Source organism: Sebastes fasciatus, chromosome 1 (genome assembly GCF_043250625.1).
Source record: "Sebastes fasciatus isolate fSebFas1 chromosome 1, fSebFas1.pri, whole genome shotgun sequence".
Lineage (NCBI taxonomy): Eukaryota > Metazoa > Chordata > Actinopteri > Perciformes > Sebastidae > Sebastes > Sebastes fasciatus.
This window is the reverse complement of record NC_133795.1, coordinates 4,247,394-4,267,318: the sequence shown is the minus strand read 5'-3', so window position 1 is coordinate 4,267,318 and position 19,925 is coordinate 4,247,394. Positions and strand designations below refer to the sequence as shown.

At 41.4% G+C, this 19,925-nt stretch overlaps 1 protein-coding gene across 1 annotated transcript in view; it reads left to right on the top strand.

The window, feature by feature from the left end:
* cntn4 (contactin 4) overlaps window positions 1-19,925 on the top strand; it is a 177,487-nt gene that overhangs the window by 131,995 nt on the left and 25,567 nt on the right. The gene's annotated exons all lie outside the window — the stretch shown is intronic.

The following is a 19,925-nucleotide window of genomic DNA, read 5'->3' as shown; positions in this document are numbered from 1 at the left end:
TGAATATCAGATTAAATGCGGAGGCTGCTCATAAAAATAATCTCTGCTATACATCTCCAACTAGTTTTACAAGAAAGACTCACAGTGTCCCGATATCAGCCTGTTTTTGTTGTTCTTGGTGCTGTTAGATTGCTGCTGGACCGCCCCGTTAATACAGCTGCGTGCCGGAGCGAAAACAGTTTTTGACCGCAGTGAATGTTGTTTTTGAAAGATTAAATGCCAAACAAATATGGCTTGAAGCAGAATATTTTTTTAGATAAAATATATTTTGAATTTTGGACATGATTACATTCATCTTTTGTCAATACATTTTGACTTTTGGACTGACGATTGAGACAGTTACAGAGAATGAGCGCCGCGTTGCTTGTGTGTGCCGAGAGAGAGAGAAGGTGGACTGCACGCAATGTTTTTGTAATTTTTATTAATAATAATAATTGTCAACGTTATGAATGAAGCTTTGAACTGTACAACCCTGGAAAACATCTGCTCGGATGGTAGGTTATGAGATGCTGGGGATATGCAGACGTGCTGCCGTGCCAACTTTGCCGGTTCGGGGAATCTCCCTGTGTTAACTTTCCACCAGTCTGGTGGCTTAGTATCCAAGGATGGGAAATATCCTGTAAACAGTTCTCAACCTCCGTTTCCATGCTGCCAGCTAGAGCCCGGGTGGCCGACGCTGTTGACGGAGCGTATCAGTCTGGCGCCGACGCTGTTGTCGGGCATATCACCTTCAGCTTGTGGGTTCAGCGTGACCACCTCCACCGCCTCTCCCAGCACCCCCTGGTTGCAAATGGGAGTCTTTGAAACATGCTTTGAAACTGCACCATTCTACTGATATCTAGAATGTACAGTAACTACACGTTGTTTATACTTAGATCTTTATTTGATAGGAGATCGATTATATTTCACATGCTCAATCAAATTCTTATAGACAATTAATTTATCGACGATTAATCGTTAACATCCCAAATTTAAATTAAAATAGAAAAGGTTTGCCTAAAATAACTGTGTATCCGTGACACACTGAGGTGTCTCTGCTGCCCGTCTGTGAAACAGTCTGCTCTGATGATCGCTGTGACTTGAATGGGAGGAGAAACAGTTATGTGATTGCTCTATAGGGCCTGAAATGGGGCTGATGGTACTGTAATGGTTTATTTGGCAACACTATTTATTCTTCAGACATAAGCTGTGGATCTTGAGTGGGCTTTTTATGTCTTTTAGCGGGCGATTTAAAAAAGCTGAGAATACTTTTGTGTTTCAAATATTTTCTATTTCTCCAATGATTTCAAGCCAGAAACTTCTGTTAGTTGCTACTACACGCTTTTTGAAATTGTGAACTGTGTGAAATGGTGCAACAGTGTTAGCTGTGGCAGTCGTTGTGCGACTTGGGAGTGTAACCGTTTGAGTGACATCTTTGAACAAGGTGAGTACAGGAGGCTTGTTGCCAAGGTAACATCTGTTCAAAGTTTTATCAGCTCTTTTTTTACCCCAGATTAGAGGTTTCAAGCAGCTAGAGATGTAAAGTCCCAGGGCTCATAGGAAGAAACATAAAGGAAGGATGCTAGCGGAGAGAGGGGGGAAGCTAGAGGCTCCGTAAAATGTCTCCCAAATATCAGCAATGTTTAAAATTCATATATTGTGGCTTGTCTTTTTTTATTGCAGCAATAGATCTGCAAGTACACACAGAAAACAAAACCTTACACCTCACATATACGGTACAGGCACGTGTGTTCACATGTGCAGACAACCAGTGGTTGCTTAAAGAAGTTTGATTGTATAGAAGTCTATGAGAAAATGAGCCTACTTCTGACTTGATTTATTCCCTCAGTAAACATTGTAAACATGAGTTTATGGTCTCAATCGCTAGTTTCAAGTCTTCTTCAATACAGCATGATGTTCATTTAGTAAATTATGGTCCCATTTAGAGTCAAATAGACCATAAAGCAGGAGATGCTTTAGGGCGGGGCTACCTTGTGATTGACAGATCGCTACCACGGCGTTGTCCGGTCTGGGAGTTGTCTGTGTTTTCGTCTTAGAACTTTAACCCTTTTTACAGTGTGTTTTTAGTTCATGAAAGTTAATTGTAACATTTTGGTCGCCTAAAAATGTCTTATTAAGCGTTACTTGAGCGTTACTTGAGCGTTACTTGAGCGTTACTTGAGCGTTACTTGAGCGAACTTGAGGCTTCAAAACAGCAGTCCACAAATCAATGGTTGACGTCACGCTGACTACTTCCACTTCTTATGCAACAGACAAAACAAACTGTACATACATATATACATACATGTCAAGTACTACATATATGCAATTGTAATGCAACAACATATTATCTCTACATCTGTTCAAATTGTTCAAATTAAATACTTCATCCTATAGCAGGAAATAAAAGAACTAAAAATCTAATAATATTCACACTCATTCATACGTGAGCTTTTTGCTTTACCTTTCATAATTATATTTTCCTGTAAATAGTAATGTTTGAGGAATAAAATGAAGGAGTTCAAAACCAGCTTTTAGTATCGAATATAAACTTTTTTTTTAGTGTAATTAATCTCTAATGTGATAAAAGTTAATATTTCTTACTGAATGTGCAAACACAGATAGTGGGAGGTGATAGTTAACAATTGTAAATTTGGTGTTAATTAGTGTGAAGTTTTAGTTACATATTTTTACATTAACTCAAATCTCACCTTCTTTTAAGGTTAGTTCTTAGTGCATTCACTGAAACCTTGTCTAAAAATAAAAATGCACATTGTTGCCAAGAAATCTCACAGCAACCATTGTCTTAGTGGCCTGCTTGGCCAGTGATCAAAAATAGCTTTTATTGGTTGGTTTGTTAAGACAGACAGAAACTCTAATCTCGTTGGAAAATGCTCCCTCTTCAGTGGTTGAAAGGCTCTAAATCAACACTGCCTTATTTATCAGTGCATTCATGGTGTGTCAGTTCAAACAAGCTGCGTCTTCATCACAGATTGCGAATAAATCAGCCGCTCATTCAGATAATCCGTGGGGACAGCAGCGGGTTACAGAAAAACACTACAGTTAGCAGGCTTAAGACTAGAAATGTTTACACCACTGGCTTCTGGCCAGATAGCAGGAATTTTTTGGCATCACTGACCAGAATGGTTGCTGAAGTTAGAATATGATGTGTCAAAAGGCAAAATATGCAGAGTTTTGTGACAATATAATACAATGTGTGAAGCATAAGTTTAAAAGAAGTCGAAAAAATATGTCATAGCCCTTTAGTACGGAGCCCCAGAAGAGACATGGAGGGAGGGAAAAGTAAATAGATGTACTTTTGCGAGATCATGCAAAACTTAAGTCAATGTAAAAAAAAAAAGAAGGTCAGTCCAGTACCATGGAAACAACCACAGCAATGAAGCGCACACACCCGTGGGACAGGTTCATAGAGTCTTGTTTGGAGATTGGCCTCAAATATAAAGACAAGACAAATGAGACAAGAATTAGCTAGCTAGCTCACCCCGCGGCCCCTCCGGAGACTACTTCGCCGGGAGGAGAGCGGTTGGCAGCTCCGGAGATGGACCTTCAGTTAGCAATTAGTTAACGGCTGTAGCAACTGGAATTCATGGTCAGAAGGTCTGTCTCCGGAGCTGCCAACCGCTCTCCTCCCGGCGAAGTAGTCTCAGCGGCAGGGAGTGAAACGGAGGGGCCGCGGGGAGCGCTAGCTAGCTAATTCTTGTCTTATTTGTGGTCTGATAAACAATAAATTTATCAAATGCTGTGCCCCATATCGCTATTTTCCAAGCTATTGTAGCTTTTTTCAACCTTTGAACATTTTTTTCCCTTCTGGGGCTCCGTGGCCTCAAACGTCGAGACATTTTCCCACCTTCCCAACAAGCCCACATAGCCACTTGCGTAAGGCTTCTTTCCCTTTACAACGTTCTACATTTGGGACGACCCATCGTGCTGTGAGATTGTATTTCACTCGGATGTACTGTGATTTGAATCACAACATGTAGTAACGCACAGAATCAAACGTAGGAGAGTGCTCAAATCTCAAAGCAGTAGCAACAACATTAGTCACTAGCTGATTAACTAAATTTACATTTCCTGTTATTGATTATTACATTTTTGATTAGGGCTTTCAAGCAATTAAATATTTAATCGCGATTAATCGCATGATTGTCCATAGTTGATCATGATTAATCGTATATTAATCGTATATTAATCGCGCTTTTTTTTCTGTTCAAAATGTACCTAAAAGGGAAATTTGGCAAGTATTTAATACTCTTATCAACATGGGAGTGGGCAAATATGCTGCTTTATGCAAATGTATGTAAATGTTTATTATTGGAAATCAACTAACAACACACAACAATGACAGATATTGTCCAGAAACCCTCACAGGTACTGCATTTATCATAAAATAAATATGCTCAAATCATAACATGGCAAACTGCAGCCCAACAGGCAACAACAGCTGTCAGTGTGTCAGTGTGCTGACTTGACTATGACTTGTCCCCAAACTGCATGTGATTATTATAAAGTGGGCATGTCTGTAAAGGGGAGACTCGTGGGTACCCAGAGAACCCATTTTCATTCACATATCTGGAGGTCAGAGGTCAAGGGACCCTTTGAAAATGGCCATGACAGTTTTTTCTCACCAAAATTTAGTCCAACTTTGGAGTGTTTTTCAGCCTCCTTTGCAACAAGTTAGTATGACATGGTTGGTACCAATGGATTTCTTAGGTTTTCTAGTTTCATATGCTGTCAACTTCACTGTAGCTTTAAAAATGAGCCCGCTACAGAATTAATAATTGAAAGTGTTAAAGAAGTTAGTGGCGTTAAAATTAATTTGCGTTAACGCATTATTGCGTTAAATTTGACAGCCCTAGTTCTTACCAAACAAAAACAACGGTATACTGTATATACGGCGATTTCTTAGCAAAAAAATATTTTAATTTCGGTTTTACTTTTAGGATAAAGATCACAGATAAAATAAATAATTCATTAAATTAATAATGAAACAGTAAACATATAATTTAGATATTTAGAATTTGCTATGGGACACATTATGTTTGACTGTGATCTCCTTTGGAGCCTAACTATCACCGATGCCCTATAGATATTCTGTCTACTGTTTATTTGTATTCGTCACATTTCATTGAAAATTCTGCAATGATGTTTTTATAGTTGCCAGTATTTTAAAATCTGTTAGATAAACTATATATACCTACATTACATGAATGAAATTCGACCTCTGCATTTAACCCATCCTAAGCATTAGGAGCTGTGGGCTGCAGTGAAGCACCCGGGGGAGCAGCTTGGGGTTCAGTGTCTCGCTCAAGGACACTTCAACATTGGGAGTGGAGGAGCCGGGGATCGAACCACCAACCTTGTGATTAAAGGACGACCCGCTCTACCTCCTGAGAAATACACTCCCTTTGAAAAGTTAAAGATTAAATAAAACAACCATCGTTCTCATTGCAGATTCCATGTTTTAACATGTCCAAATGACACCTACTGTACCTTTTGTCATAAAGAAAACACTATCAAATACCAAAGTGGCCACATGCGAGTAGCTTGACACACTAATGGGCTGCAATTTGCTTTCAGAAATCAAATGCCGTTGGGTAAATTGGCCAAATGTCAGCCCCTGCTTCCTCCCATATTTCTTTTTTTATCACTTGTCACAAATTGAGCTGCGATGTAGCCTACACTTTGAGGCCTCTTTAATTCTGCTTTTTACTTTTGCCAAACTATTGACACACACGTTGAGGAGCGATGTGTGCCGCATGAATCAGCGAGCATGAGAAATTACTACCGAAGGATGTTCTCTGACTCATTCCGTGCCTGGAGCCGTTTTGAAATGATCTGCTAGGTGTGTTTATAGCTTTTAAGTGGTGTCAGTAAATGCCTGAGCTGTAGGTGCGAGCTTAAGAGTTTTTGAGTGGCTCGCCGAGTTAAAGTGAGACGACACAAGAGGGCATCTCTATGTGGCCTGGATGTTGATTAGTCCATTAGTCTGGAGAGAGAGCAACGCTCGCTGAAGCTGGGTTGGCCAGATTCTATCTGTAGTCATGACCCACGGGTACTCTGTCCCTCTTGCATATTGTATATCCCTCCTACATTGGCAGAGCAAATAAGCATGGCTGTCACGTAAATGAAGAGATGTCTCGCAGAGTGATCTCCATTTATAGGCCCATCTGCTCTGCCAGACGCACTCCAGAAAGAATCAGCGTCAGGAGGACACCAAAACTGTGGAAGAGGCACAGCAGCCAACTTTGCATTAATTTACTTATCGCATATCTTCTTATCTTTCCGTGATGCCTTTGTTCTGTCTCAAGGAGATTTTAATAAGAGTCTCATCAGATGTCTCAGGGCTTAATTTTATGAGGACTTGGAATTAATAAGCGCTGTATGGGAACAGGTGTATTAATAACGGTGGTGATTAAATGATCCGTGTGAACGGACGGCCCAGCACTGCTATTTCAGTCTCATCATTCTCAGGCTGCATGCTGTTATTCTTATTAAAACCAGTGTTTATCATGTTTAAATGTCACTTCGCATTTTTTATCATCACATCTCTAATTTCCTCATTTGCCTCTAATTGAACATCTGCTTGTGAAGTGGAGTTCTGACTCTCTGTGGAGGTTAGCAGTGTGAGTGAGCAGTGCCAGGCCTGAATACTGAAAGCTTATGTGCCCAGAATGACTTATTTCATTACTTTGCCTTGAGGAAAAGGTTTTACCACCTGACAAGGCTGCCGCGGACAGCTGACTGGTGCTTTTTCATTTTGTCTTTGCCTACACCTCTCTCCACCCCGGCTGCAGCTTAAAAACGCCACGTGGAGGAGTGCGGTCCCCCTCGCCTGAGAATGGGAGCAAACGGAGGATTAGTGCTTTGCTGATCCTGGCAGCTGCAGACAAACCCCCGACACTGTTCAGAGGCGCCTGCGAGCACACACACACACACACACACACACACACACACACACACACACACACATCCGCATAGCAGATTGCTGTAAATGTTTTATTTATCCAAACATGTCTCAGAGTTAGAGCTGCTCAGGAGGTGGAAATAATCTCGCTGGTCGGTTAAAAACGTCAGTGGGCCGGGCCGAACTCCTACATTTCTTTTATAAGGAAGTTCAGGTAGTTAGCTTTATTAGTAATCAAAATAATATTAGAGTATGTTAAACTGGCAGTAGGCAGTATGTTTTTGGCATCATTGGGCAAAAATTCCATAATAACCTTTCAGCATATTATAATTCAAGTGTTCTGAGAGATAACTAGACTTCTACTTCTCCTCATGGCTCTGTTTTCAGGCTTTAGAAACTCTAGCCTGTGACGGGAGACTTTGACCAATCACAGGTAATTTCAGAGAGAGAGCGTTCCTATTGGCTGTGCCGGAACTTGGTGTTCCTTCAAGCCATCTCAACCGGATCTCAACATGGTCCCCGGGTCACAAACTTTCTCATTTTACAGCTAAACCGTTCACTACAAGATGATTCTGCGAACATTTGTGGAGAGAAATAAGCATTACAGTGACATAATATCGATTCATATTTGATCAGCGCTGCCTAGTTTCACCGTTTGGTCGGAGTTCGCGAGTGATTGACTGCCGGCTCTCACAGACAGCAGATGGACAGCAGACCTCAGATCAGCTCTGACTGCTTGTTTTTCTCCTGTCTGTGAAATCTTCCAGATGCCGTTAGGAGCCCCGGAGGACACCGGAGGACACAGAGGCACATGATTTTTTTCAGGTTGCCTGTTTCACGTACTACTGTCACGATATAGCAACTGTTTTATAAAAATAACTTCTTTTAATCATATTTGCTCCAATCTCACCTACTTCAGCTTTATTAGAAAGTCATTTTCTTTGTAAAATCTGGTTGAGTCACAAGCATTGTCTAGAGTGGCTACGTTCAGATCCAGCAACTGCGTCGTCGGAACGCAGATGGAGGCTACTAACTTGCACAAACCTCAGTCGGATAACAAACAATGAGTAGGAAGACTGTGAGGCTTCATAATGCTAGCTTTTCTTCTGCCTTGTTTTTAATCAAACCGTGTGTCCAACCCGTGGCCACTGGGCTGCCCGTGTCACTTGTCTCTAGTCGAATATGAATCACCAGTTGATATATTTGTGGCTCTGAGCAGGGGGGACTGCACCATGTGTGTGACAAGCTGTGATCATCAGATCAATTTGATGAACAAGTAGCTCATTATCTTGACATTGTACACTGCTGTCTAGGAAGGATGGATCATAGCCATTTGCCTCTATTAGAGACATATTTTCTAGTAGGTTTTACAAGAGGAGATTGCCAGTTGCTTCACTCAGACATTAGCATGATCTCTAATCATCAAAATTACTTTCATGGGCCCTGCATGTGCAGAATCATGCGTTATTACCTCCACCAAGGAGGTTGTAGGTTCGGTTTGGTTTGTTTGTCAGCAGAATTACGGAAAAAACGACTGTCCTGTTTTACTTGATACTTGGGGGAAGGGTGTAGCATGGGCCAAGGAAGAACCCATTGAAGATCCGAATCACAGGGCGGATACAGGCATTATTTTACACTTACGGAAACGGCCTTGACAGAGGTCTGGGTCTCTCTGAGTGCCCTTTTAGTTTTATATATACAACATGTTTGTTTAGACAGTTTAGATCGAAGTTCAAGAGGGTTTAGAGTTTCGACCATCATTGGCACGCGGTAGCTTAACCAATGTGCACCAAGTGTGTAAGAGTGTTTTTTGGAAATGTTGACGTGCCCTCTAATCTGCATATCCAAATTACCTCTTTCACAGCCATTGGCAGTTGCACAACCCTTTTATTTACGGTAGTTTGATTGATTTTTGTCCTACCCGCACTCTGCCTCTGATTGGCCATAACTCGCAGCAAGTTTATTGTTTTATGCACGTTGCCTACATGGATGAAATAAAATTACAGATCTGTTGGAGGTTTAAATTTTGATGTGGTGTCAATTAAACTACAACAATATGGCACACTGATTAACGAGAACATTTAGAAATGGCACTTCATACAAAAAAGGTTGCTGACCCTTGATCTATAGGATATTAAAGTAGAGCTTGTTGCACATTAGATAACAAGATGTAGAGCAGAAAGGCAGTTATGACCTGTTGACCAGTCAACCTTCTTGCATAAGCTGCACAATCGTGTGGTTTCTTTGTCCTCGGAGTGTTATAAATATGTATTCTACATGTCTTTCTGTTGAGACACTCAATACTGACTCTTGGGATGCGGTTCGTGGTTAAACCCATCAGTGGTTTGTGCATTTTTTTATGTGTGCTTGAGTGCTTGAATTTTTACGATAAAACGTTGCTATTTAACGTGCCACTGGTGACCCTTTGACTTCTGTACGACGGCCTTTGCTTGTCAGTCATGATCACGAGCGTTCATTGAGTTTGTTGTTGTATTTAGAGACCATCAACGTGATTAATAGATCAATTTACCTTCCAGCCATTATGGTTGTGCCTCCCACATCCCACTGCATCACTCACAGAGCGAGTATACCCTTTAAATCATTAAGACTTCAGAGTTCAGATCATGTGGTGCCATACATTTTTTATCATCTATCAGTCCGAGTGTACATTGCTACATTAGCAGTTTTTCCATTTCTTGAGGGAAAAAACATCTCTGCAAAGAATATGGTGCTGACTGACTAAACTCAAATAAATCTCACACCAGAGATAAAGTGAATTCTGAGATGTTTGCAGAGATTAGGTCAAAACCCCTCTTTACCCGTCTGCATCCCATGTACTGCTCGCTGGGATTATTTTTATCTGGAAGACTGTGGCTGATATCATTTTTCAAAGTGAGAATCCGCCGACGCAGCATGAGTAATCCATCTTGGTTCCTCTGACAATTTCCCGTGGAACATGTGTGTGCTCTTTATTCCTGAAGGGATACCTCAGCAGCACACGAGAAGAGATGAATATCTCGGTAAAGGGGGAATAAACCAGGAGAGCAATTTGTGATTAAAGGAATCCTCTGGAAGTGCATACACAAACCTCTCAGCGGCCCAGCCCGATAGACTCCCTCTCCCCGCAATGCAATTACCAACACAATCACATCATGTTCCACAAGCGGGAATTAAGACGTTCAGCCCGCTTCATTAAGACACCTTCCTATAAAAAATGCACACTTTTACACTACATTTATTCTGAGAGGGTTCATTTGCATTGAGGTCCTTTGACAGTTGACTGTGTATGTGTATGTGAGAGAGAGAGTTAGTGGGAAAAAGAGAGCTGTTTATTGTTATTTTTCATTATAGCACTGATAACAAGTTAACAATATTTTCATGCCTGGAGACATGATGTGATCCTGAGAGCGTTTTCCTTTATTGTTGAAGTGAGACCAGATACCAAAAATATGTCGGACATTTAATTTCATTTATCTCAGCATGATGAAAATTGAGGCTTAACGTTTCTTGTTATTTAAAAAACAAATCTAGCGACCAATTCCTGGAATGGAGAATCCAATATTCAAATTACCTAACAAACTGTACCTAGGACTGTCAGTATAATAATGCAGTGCACGTATGTACAATTACTGCTGTGTTCATCAAAAAAAAAGTAATACAAAAAAAGATAGAAAAAGCTAAATTCATCCTAGATGTTGCGGCTATTGGGAAGAACTTTACCATTTCCCTGTGCTCTCGTATATAATTACATTTTTCTGATTATGGGAGAAAAATGTTGTTGTTTTTTTAATGTTGCTGTGCACGTTGCCTACATGGATGGAATAAGATTATAGATCTGTTGGAGATTTAAATTTGTATGTGGTGTCAATTAATCTACAACAATATGGCACACTGATTAACAAGAACATTTAAAAAAGGCACTTAATACCAAAAAGGACCTCTGATCTATAGGATATTAAATCAGCACATTAGATATGGTAGCAGATATATATGTCGTACATTTAATTTCATTTATCTAATTATTATGAAAAATTAAGGCTTAATTTTTCTTGTTATTTAAAAAACAAATCTAGCGACCATTTCCTGGAATGGAGAATCCAATATTCAAATTACCTAACAAACTGTAGTAGGCCTATTATAATGCAAAGTGTACAATTCCTGCTGTATCTATCAAAAAAAAAGTAATACAAAAAAAAGACAGAAAAAGCCAAATTCCTCCTAGCTGTTGAGGCTACGGGGGAGAACTTACCATTTTCCCTGCTTACATTATGATAATACACACTGGAGCAGTAGCGGTAGTGTGCATTTCATAGAGTAAGAGATTAATACTTGCGTCGCAGCCCGGCACCCCTGTCCCCTGGCTGTGTTTTTATAAAGCAACAATATTGCCAAAGAAGCTTTAATGCTAGCCGGTGCCCTGGAGACAATTGTCAGTACACAGTGAACCAAAAGGAAAGTCATTTCAAGTATTGCCTGCAACTTACTCCACTGTTAATGTAGCCCAATAGAGGGAAAAAAAAGAAAAAAAAACAGCAGCACATAACCCTGCTTCCAGTTGCAGAGCTTGCCTTTGTTGAGACTTTGCGCTCATTTTCTGTCAGTCATTCTTATTCATTTGCTGTGTCTTAAAGTGAGAGCTCCCTGCAACAGTGGTCACAAAGGCACTCGTTATATTGTTGTTGAGCTTTGATTGACACCTCCAAAAGATCCCTGTCAGACAGGCATTTTCTACCAGATTGATGGTAATTGTCTGCAAGGTACAGTGCTTTTGTACTGCTGAAAGTCTGAAAGGGTAAACTGTAATCGAGCTGCCTAATAACTTCTTACACCGAGGGAGTGATTTGTGCTCCTTTTTTGGCTACCGGGCATTTTTAATGTGATCACGCTAAGCACCGACTGGCATATTTAAAGCACAACTTCTAGTTTTTTTTTTACCTGTACTCCATTTCTCCATCTCACCAGCTGTCATTTTGCTCACGTCTTGTACAGCTGTCCAACCCTGTCCTGTAGCATTATAGATATTCCAAATATTAAACCCAACCGCATCCAAAGCATGTTAGATTCAACATACTGGTTGCTCACTCTGCAATAAGACATCAGTAGACAGACGTGAGAGAAAACGATCTGGTCATACAGCGTCTCATACAGTTTTATGGTACTGCAGTCATTTATTTAGTTCCACTTTTGGACCTCTGTATTTGTTGCCTGCAGCTTTTTGTCTACATATAAACAGTGATAGTTATCACGTCAAGGCTAAATTTAAATTAAAGATGGTGTCATGATGACGTGCTTTTGATATTTTTGGGGCCAGGTTTGTTTATGCATTCAGTGGCCCTTTTCTTGGCTGTATTAAAGATATGGTTATAGTGAAACAACTGTGAAGATTTTGGTCAGATTTGCTCGGTAAAGTCCCGTTCACACATGCAGTCTATTCCTGAAATATTCAGGAACATTTCCTGCATGGGCTTATGTGTGAATGGGAGCAGGGATCGATATTCAGGAAAATCTGTACTGCCCATTTCCCACCTCCAGACCTAGTAACATTTCAGGGAAAACTAAATGAAAGCAGTAACATTGCAGGGACAATCACGAAATGGGTTACATCCGTCTGACAAAAGATGCTTTCACGTCGTAGAGCGAGCGAACATATCACAAGACTCTGCTGTTTGTCCACTTCAGCATCCAACACTCTTTTAAAGAGGACCCATTATGCTTATTTTCAGGTGCATACTTGTATTTGGGGTTTCTACTACAACATGTTTGCATGCTTTAATGTTCAAAAAACGCTTTACTTTTATCATACCGGCTGAGCTGCAGCACCTCTTTTCATTCTCTGTCTGAAACGCTCTGTTTGAGCTCCTGTCCCTCCCGAAAAGCCCAGTTCGCTCTGATTTGTCAGCTGGCCCACTCTGTTGTGATTGGTCAACCGAACCAAACTCTTCGGACTCCGCTCCAGCTCCGCTGCGTTTCGTGTAACTTTGCAGACCTTTTGCACAAAAAAATATATAACACACTAACAGAAAGGGGAAAAGCACAAAAGCATAATAGGTCCTCTTTAAAGTTCCCTTTAATGTATCAAATCCATGTTTTTGATTAAAATAGATCACGAAAAAAAATTACTTTTCTCGCAAACTTGTTTAATATTAAAGAGATTTCACTCAAACGTCGCTAGTGTGGTTAAAAAATAGGAATAAAGACTCAAATGAAGTCCAGATTGAGTACGGCCAGAGCTAAGTTGGCATTCAAGCAGCAGACTTATCTTCAGTATGGTTATAGCTTGATATATCTCCTTGTTTTTTGCAAAGTGTTTGCTTTGCTTGGCTCCGTCTCGGCTTTTAGATTGAGTAGGGCACAGCTTTACATTTCGAATCACCTCAAAAATAATCATCTCCTATCATAGAGCCATGTGGTAATGCTCTGATCATTTGCTGCAGCTAATGATCCCTGTGACAAGGTGAGAGTCATTGGCACAGGTCTGAGTACAGAAAAAATCAATATCTATTACACCTATATCGGAGAGTTGTCAAAAATAAATGCCCAGGTGTCCCTGTTCCTACAGAGCGAGCCAATCGCTTTGCTGACTGAAAGAACACAAAAAAAAGGAAAAAGAAATCAAGAGCGTACCTGCTTTGTGGTCTCTAATTGACCGTCAACCTTGATGTCGACAGCTTCACAAGAAAAGAGAACGCATATTCGTTTAGTCATGATGCTGCATAAAGTAGACATCTGAGAAGTTGTACCGCGGTTGCAGCGCGCTCGGCAGGTTGTAGCGTCCTGGGTCTGCGCCGCACAGCTGGGCTTGATTTATGCCACTGACAAGGCCGTTTCTCTCCAGCACAGCACACGGTGGGGAACCTGAGGAGAGACAGCCTTTCAATTTATCTCAGGCAGCCCCTCCCCCATACACACTTCAGGGTTTTTAAAGCAGCATAGATCAACACCTGAAGTTGGGTCCCACCCCCTTGTCCCGGCTCAGAGGATACGGTGACCTCGCCTCTTTCTCCGCACACCCGCCGCATTAACAGCCTCTCGCCCCCAGCGCTGTTAGCAACACTGACGTTTTGATACAATTATGATTAGAAACATCACCCGCAGGTAGGTCGATGATGGTCAGCGTGGGTCGGAAATAGTAACACGGACACACCTCGCCTTATCTGTGAGCTTACCGTGGCAAGCAAACACAATATCAAACACATCCCCTGCAGTACTTCTTTCCACACTTTCCATTTACTTGTCTGGTATTTGGAAGTGGATGGCTGCTTCACTGGTGAGTTGAGCAAGCTGTGTGCGCACTGAGGCATTAGTCTTTGTGTATAGAAGGCCTTAGCTGAGACTAATTATTTGGTGGAATCACCGCAAGCTTGCGACGATCTCTCTTCCTGTGGTCTCATGGCTGAGTAATCCCACTGATAGAATCTTAACCCCTATTTTCACAAGCCTGCTTTATTTACCCTGTTAATTAAGTAGAGAGGCATACAGGCCTCCACCCCGCAGTCATGCTACCAATCAGCCATGGCATCTCAGAGTCACTAAGTATTCATGAACGGTCCTGCTTGAAACTCTCAAATCAGAATCTAATCTGTGATTAGGCACAATGTTTGTATGTTGAATTTTTATGAGTGCACTCCTATTCTTCGACGGCATTAATGAGTCGGCGTGTTTATGTAGAACGCTAGCGAACACGATTCCACTATTTGAGCGCGAGGCTCCAGCTGCTGCCGTCAGAAAACTCGGTCTACATTTCAGCCCCACACTTAGTTCAAAGCCGCAGCTCTCAACGCACAAATTTGTGACTCATTATTTGGATTGTGACAGTTTCCTCTCACGATGTAGAGTTTATCAGACAGATCAAAGACAAAATATGTCTGAATGAAACATCAAAAACATGGCTTTCAAGTGGCTTTTTGATTGTGAGGAAGCTTACAAAAAGGCAACGTCTGCATCTTTTAACAGCGTCTCAAAGAGAATGTAAGGAAATAACAAAAAGCAGGCTTTTTACTGTGGACCAGGCTCTTTTTCCTGCGATTTCCACTTCACAGTGCCCGTGATAGCTGCTCCGTGACTGATGTTATTTGTCTCTTTCATCTTGTCACAGAGCAGGGAGGATCAACACTGTGCAGGCCCTGTCCTCAGAGGCTTGATCTCGCCCAAAATACACACCTGTGTTTTTTAGGATTACACGAGTGCATTTGGCCATCTCGCCTTGTTCAAAAATAATCGCCTCCTTTTAGGAGACTTATTGCTGTGTCCATTAAACCTGTGTGAGGCAGGGATGAAAGGAGTGGCACTTTTGTTCATCTCACCTGTGAATTATTGATACCTGCCCCTCCGCTGGCTTCTCTCGGGATGGAGGTGGGAAATGTCTCCTCACATAATGGGCACATCGCGCAGACATGTTGTCAGGGCCGTGGCACAGACGAGGGAAGGCAGGTGCAAAACTGAAAAGTGTTAATATTAAGCCTCCATCTCTTATTCACCACCGCTGTGCCTCGGTTTACTTCTACTGCATTTGACCTCATCTGCTCTTCCATTAGCTTCAGACTAAAATGACGAACACTTATGCAGACAGCCGGTCTGCTTCTCTTTCTTTACCGTCGGTGAAAGGAAAGGGCCGTATAATGCTTCAAAAAAAGGTAGACAATGTGGTGAATGGCTAAGAACATGCAGTCTCGGCTCCACAGGAGAGCTGCTGAGGATTTAACTCTCTATAAGAGCCATTGTGCTCGCATGCGGCACCACTTGTCCGCTCTCCGCAGAGCCTCCTCTTACAAGATGTATGGTGCACAAGTCACATGATAGCTGTTTGGTCCCTGAGGATGAGGAGATTGTGGATATATGGAGCGCAAAGCACAAATGCAGGTACAGAGGAAACCACTTATAGTGATCACATCTGTCTGGATCACATTGATCAGCAGATGATTATTGTAACCCTTTTTTTATTATTATTATTTCTCATGCGGATTACCATCTAATTGACATTTGTATATTTATTACATGAATATAAAGTAATGTAAGTAAATGACTGTACTGTGTATTATTGAAATACACTATAATACAGTACAGTACTGTATATACAATATAGCTTACTGTCGGCCCACTCAAGGGGGCATTACGTGACCAGGCATTATCATTCCACTTGACAAAGGCGGCTTCAACTACAGGTGCTTTACCTGTGAAAATTGGTTTCCTGTTTCCATCACTAGCAGCCATGACTGTTTCTCGTTGTTTGAGTAGACTACACAAGGACGTCTGAAGAGCACATAGACTGTATATAAGAGGTGGACGCAGTTACTGTGACATAACCCGATGGTTTGTGACTACAAACTCAAACTTGAGATCGGCATTTTGGCCATCGCCTTCTTGGTTTTTTGCAACCAGAAGTCACACGAGAAGGTGGAGCTCAGTACAACCGAACGCTGAATAAGACATTTTTTAAATTACCTTTCATAAACAGAAAATGCACTGTGAAACGCTGTGGTAGCGACCTGTCAATCACAAGGTAGCCCCGCCCTAAAGCATCCCCTGCTTTAAATGAACATCATGCTGTATTGAAGAAGACTTGAAACTAGCGATTGAGACCATAAACTCATGTTTACAATGTTTACTGAGGTAATAAATCAAGTCAGAAGTAGGCTCATTTTCTCATAGACTTCTATACAATCAGACTTTTTTTTTGCAAACAGAGGAGTCGCCCCCTGCTGGCTGTTAGAAAGAATGCAGGTTTAAGGCACTTCAGCATTGGCTTCGGTTCTCAGACCCCGGAGTTTGCTGCTGTAACTCGTTGTCATAAGCTTCGAGGAGACTACGTTTTTCATTGAGAGAAAATTACTTTATTTTTTCCGTCATGATTTCAATGTGCACCAGCCTCAGGTAGCCAGCCGGGGTACCACGAGGTAAAGTATCATGGGAGTAAAGTAAGAGAAATAGAAAAAAAACATCCATTTGTTGTGGTGTATTAAAAGACACAAAATTAACAATGTAAGTGGACTACTTGATTACTATAAGCAAATTAATTAAACAGCATTGTTATAGGAATGAGTCTTTTCAATCACTATAAGCGGTTTCCACTGTATTTAGTTATGTTGAGATATTGCTGTGAGCCTTGTGCTAATGTATGCATATGTGGTAAAAAAAACTCTCCTTACCTTTACATAACATGAGTCATCAGACAAACTTTGCAATATACACAAAGCGCCAGCAACGCAATATAATTAATGTATAGTCATTGTTTTAATTGTGCTTACTCTGCTCGGGGGTTATGGCCAGTTGTAGGACTGTGGTGCCATTTAATGGGCCATTTTCTTCAAATTTATCAGCCTCCAGGTTTGATGTCATTAACTGTGGGCCATCCCACACAGCGATATGCGCCTCATGTAACTGATGGTCAGCGTTGGCTACTTTGCATTCAGCACTTTTTTCTCAGCCTGATATAAACTAAGAAGTCTCCACTCAGCAGCACCATGTGGTTTTAGAAGTATATTTTCTCACACTAACTGTCTCTGCATTTTCTTATCACATCCAGTGTAGACAGTGAAGCAGTGGGGGGGGGGGATGTAACACTATGTCACACCGTATCAACCACATTTCACAAGTACATCCAGTTAAATGCATCACTGGTGCAAACAAGAAAACACCCCGCTCACATAACAGTGAGAGCTGATGAACTGTTTTCCGTGCCGTGTGTCATTTAGACTCCTGCCATGGCTATTAAACTCCTCTCTGTTGCGGCTCAGACTGCATCGTCAATGTCTTAAACTGTCAAGTGGTTGTTTTGAATCAATCAAAAGCAGCAGAGGGATACGTTAAAGCCGGTTTGAGGGAGTGACATCAGTCTAGAAAGCTTGTGTGCTGATACGCAGGGTCTGTTACTTTGAATTTTGGTCTTGTTGCGCTGTTAATTAATGCAGTCATGTAGTAAGTATTTGAATACAGTAGGGACAGGTTGTTTTAATTGGGGCTCTACAGTTAGAGCAGTGGATAAAGAGTGTAAAAGGAATAGCCAATCTTACTATTACTTTTATTTTCTAGAAAGGTTTTCCTGAAACCTTAAAGTGGCTTTAATCAATAGATTTACTACTTGGATGTGTAGCTTGAAGTGACGAAACCCACAGAGGTAGAATATAAAACACACAAATGAAGAAATGTGCATAGAGTGATCTTAAACTGGGATGAATTGGGTTTTTTAGGCACTTGGAGTCAACAAACTGCAAACCCAACATTAACATATTATCACCCAATGAAGTTTATTTAGCAAACGTGTTGCAAACAGTTGGCTATTAACATACAGCAGACACAGCAACATTATCATTGATTTGGTAACGTCATCTCATCCATTTTGCTGCTTGGACAGAAGTCTGGGGCAGCCTTTTACATATCATCGTGGCGCTGAAGGTTCAGGCATGATTAACGTCGTGAAACGGCCGCTGTTAACATTTTAACAAGTGGTTAATGTTGTGAAACAGTGGCAACAAAATTACTTAGTTAGGCTTAGAAAAAACATCATGGTTTGGCTTTAAGTAAGTATGCTTGCAACGTCACGTAAGCTACGGATGTAATGTCATCTGACTCAGTAGCGTAGCGTCACGTGACATAACGTCGTCAGTAAATCACTCAACATTTGGTTTCACATGGGACACGAACGCCGGTCCCCTGAGTAAAAGTCCTGACCCATCCATCTGCCACCTTTAGCGGACTTCTCGCTCTTAAATACTACGTCCGTTGCTCTGCGTCCAATAATGAAGTGGATGGGTTTACCTTGGAGTTAGTTGTGCGTCGGTACCAAGACGCCGAGGGCCGCTGCCCATGCGTAGGTGTTTGACTCCCTGGGAGTGAGACCAGGCTGCATTTGGAATTGAGTTTCTGGCTACATAGTGAAGTCCAGTATTCCTTGTAGCTCTGCTTTGGTCTCTACCAAACCCCTGTGACACAATATCTGTTTTAAGCTGTTAAGTTCTGCACTATATTCGCCAACTAGTCGCTATTTCTGTTATTTCTGCTATTTTACACAGCTGTCTATTGTAGTTGGAAACAGGATTGATGAGACAGGTGAGAGTGAACCGTAACAAAGCAGTAAAGCTGCGTGCCGTAAAACCCATAACAATGACTTAAAAGATGCTAAAATGGTGTGTCTGATCCGTCTGTGTGTCATCTTGAGTGGCCACATTACACATAGTCATTTGACCCATTGTTAATGTGAATATATTGACTGGTGCAGCTTTAAGTGTTAATGCATGTTCCTGCATATGTGTGGAATGACGCACTCATGCCTTTGTCTGTGTATGAGAGTAAAGAACCGTCATTAAACAAAATCACCTCTCCAGCTGCGGTCAATTCTTCAGTTTGCTTGAATCTCTGAAACTCTCGCTGTCATCTAACAGTGACAGAATCTGTTCACTGTGACTCCTTTGACTCATAGGTGAACAGAGCAATTTACAGGCCACACATCATCCCCACCCCCCCAACCCCTCACAATCAGGCTGACGCCGTTTCATATTTACAGTTTGCAGATTCAGCAGAGCATTTCAGATAATTAAAATTCAGCGTTGCTTTGATGAGTCGGTCCACCCTTGATTTCCCACAGTACCTTGCTTTCAAGGGCACAATTTCCATTTTTGCTTGTTATTTAGAAAATGTCAAGTTTTGTTAAGGCCTTTTGACCTTTTTTGGAGCACTTGTGGCCATTGTATAAAGGGCATGAAGCCACTGTTGTCCCAGATATATCTTGAAGTCATGTGCTGAATTAATCACCCTTTGAAAATGCAATCCTATTTCTCATCGTTGTCATCTGCAAAGAAGCAGAGCTTAATTAGACCCTGAGAAATGTTCTCTTTATTAGTCACTTGTCTTTGCTGCTATGTCAACCCCATGCCACACAGATGCCATTTTACAGTGTGTGCGTAGCAACATCTAAAGCAAAGAATCTCTGTATGTATGTATGTGTCCTTCGCATATCTCAAGAACTGTTCAACCAATTTACTTTACACTTGGCGGGTGTATAGCTAGGGACCCAAGGATGTGCAGT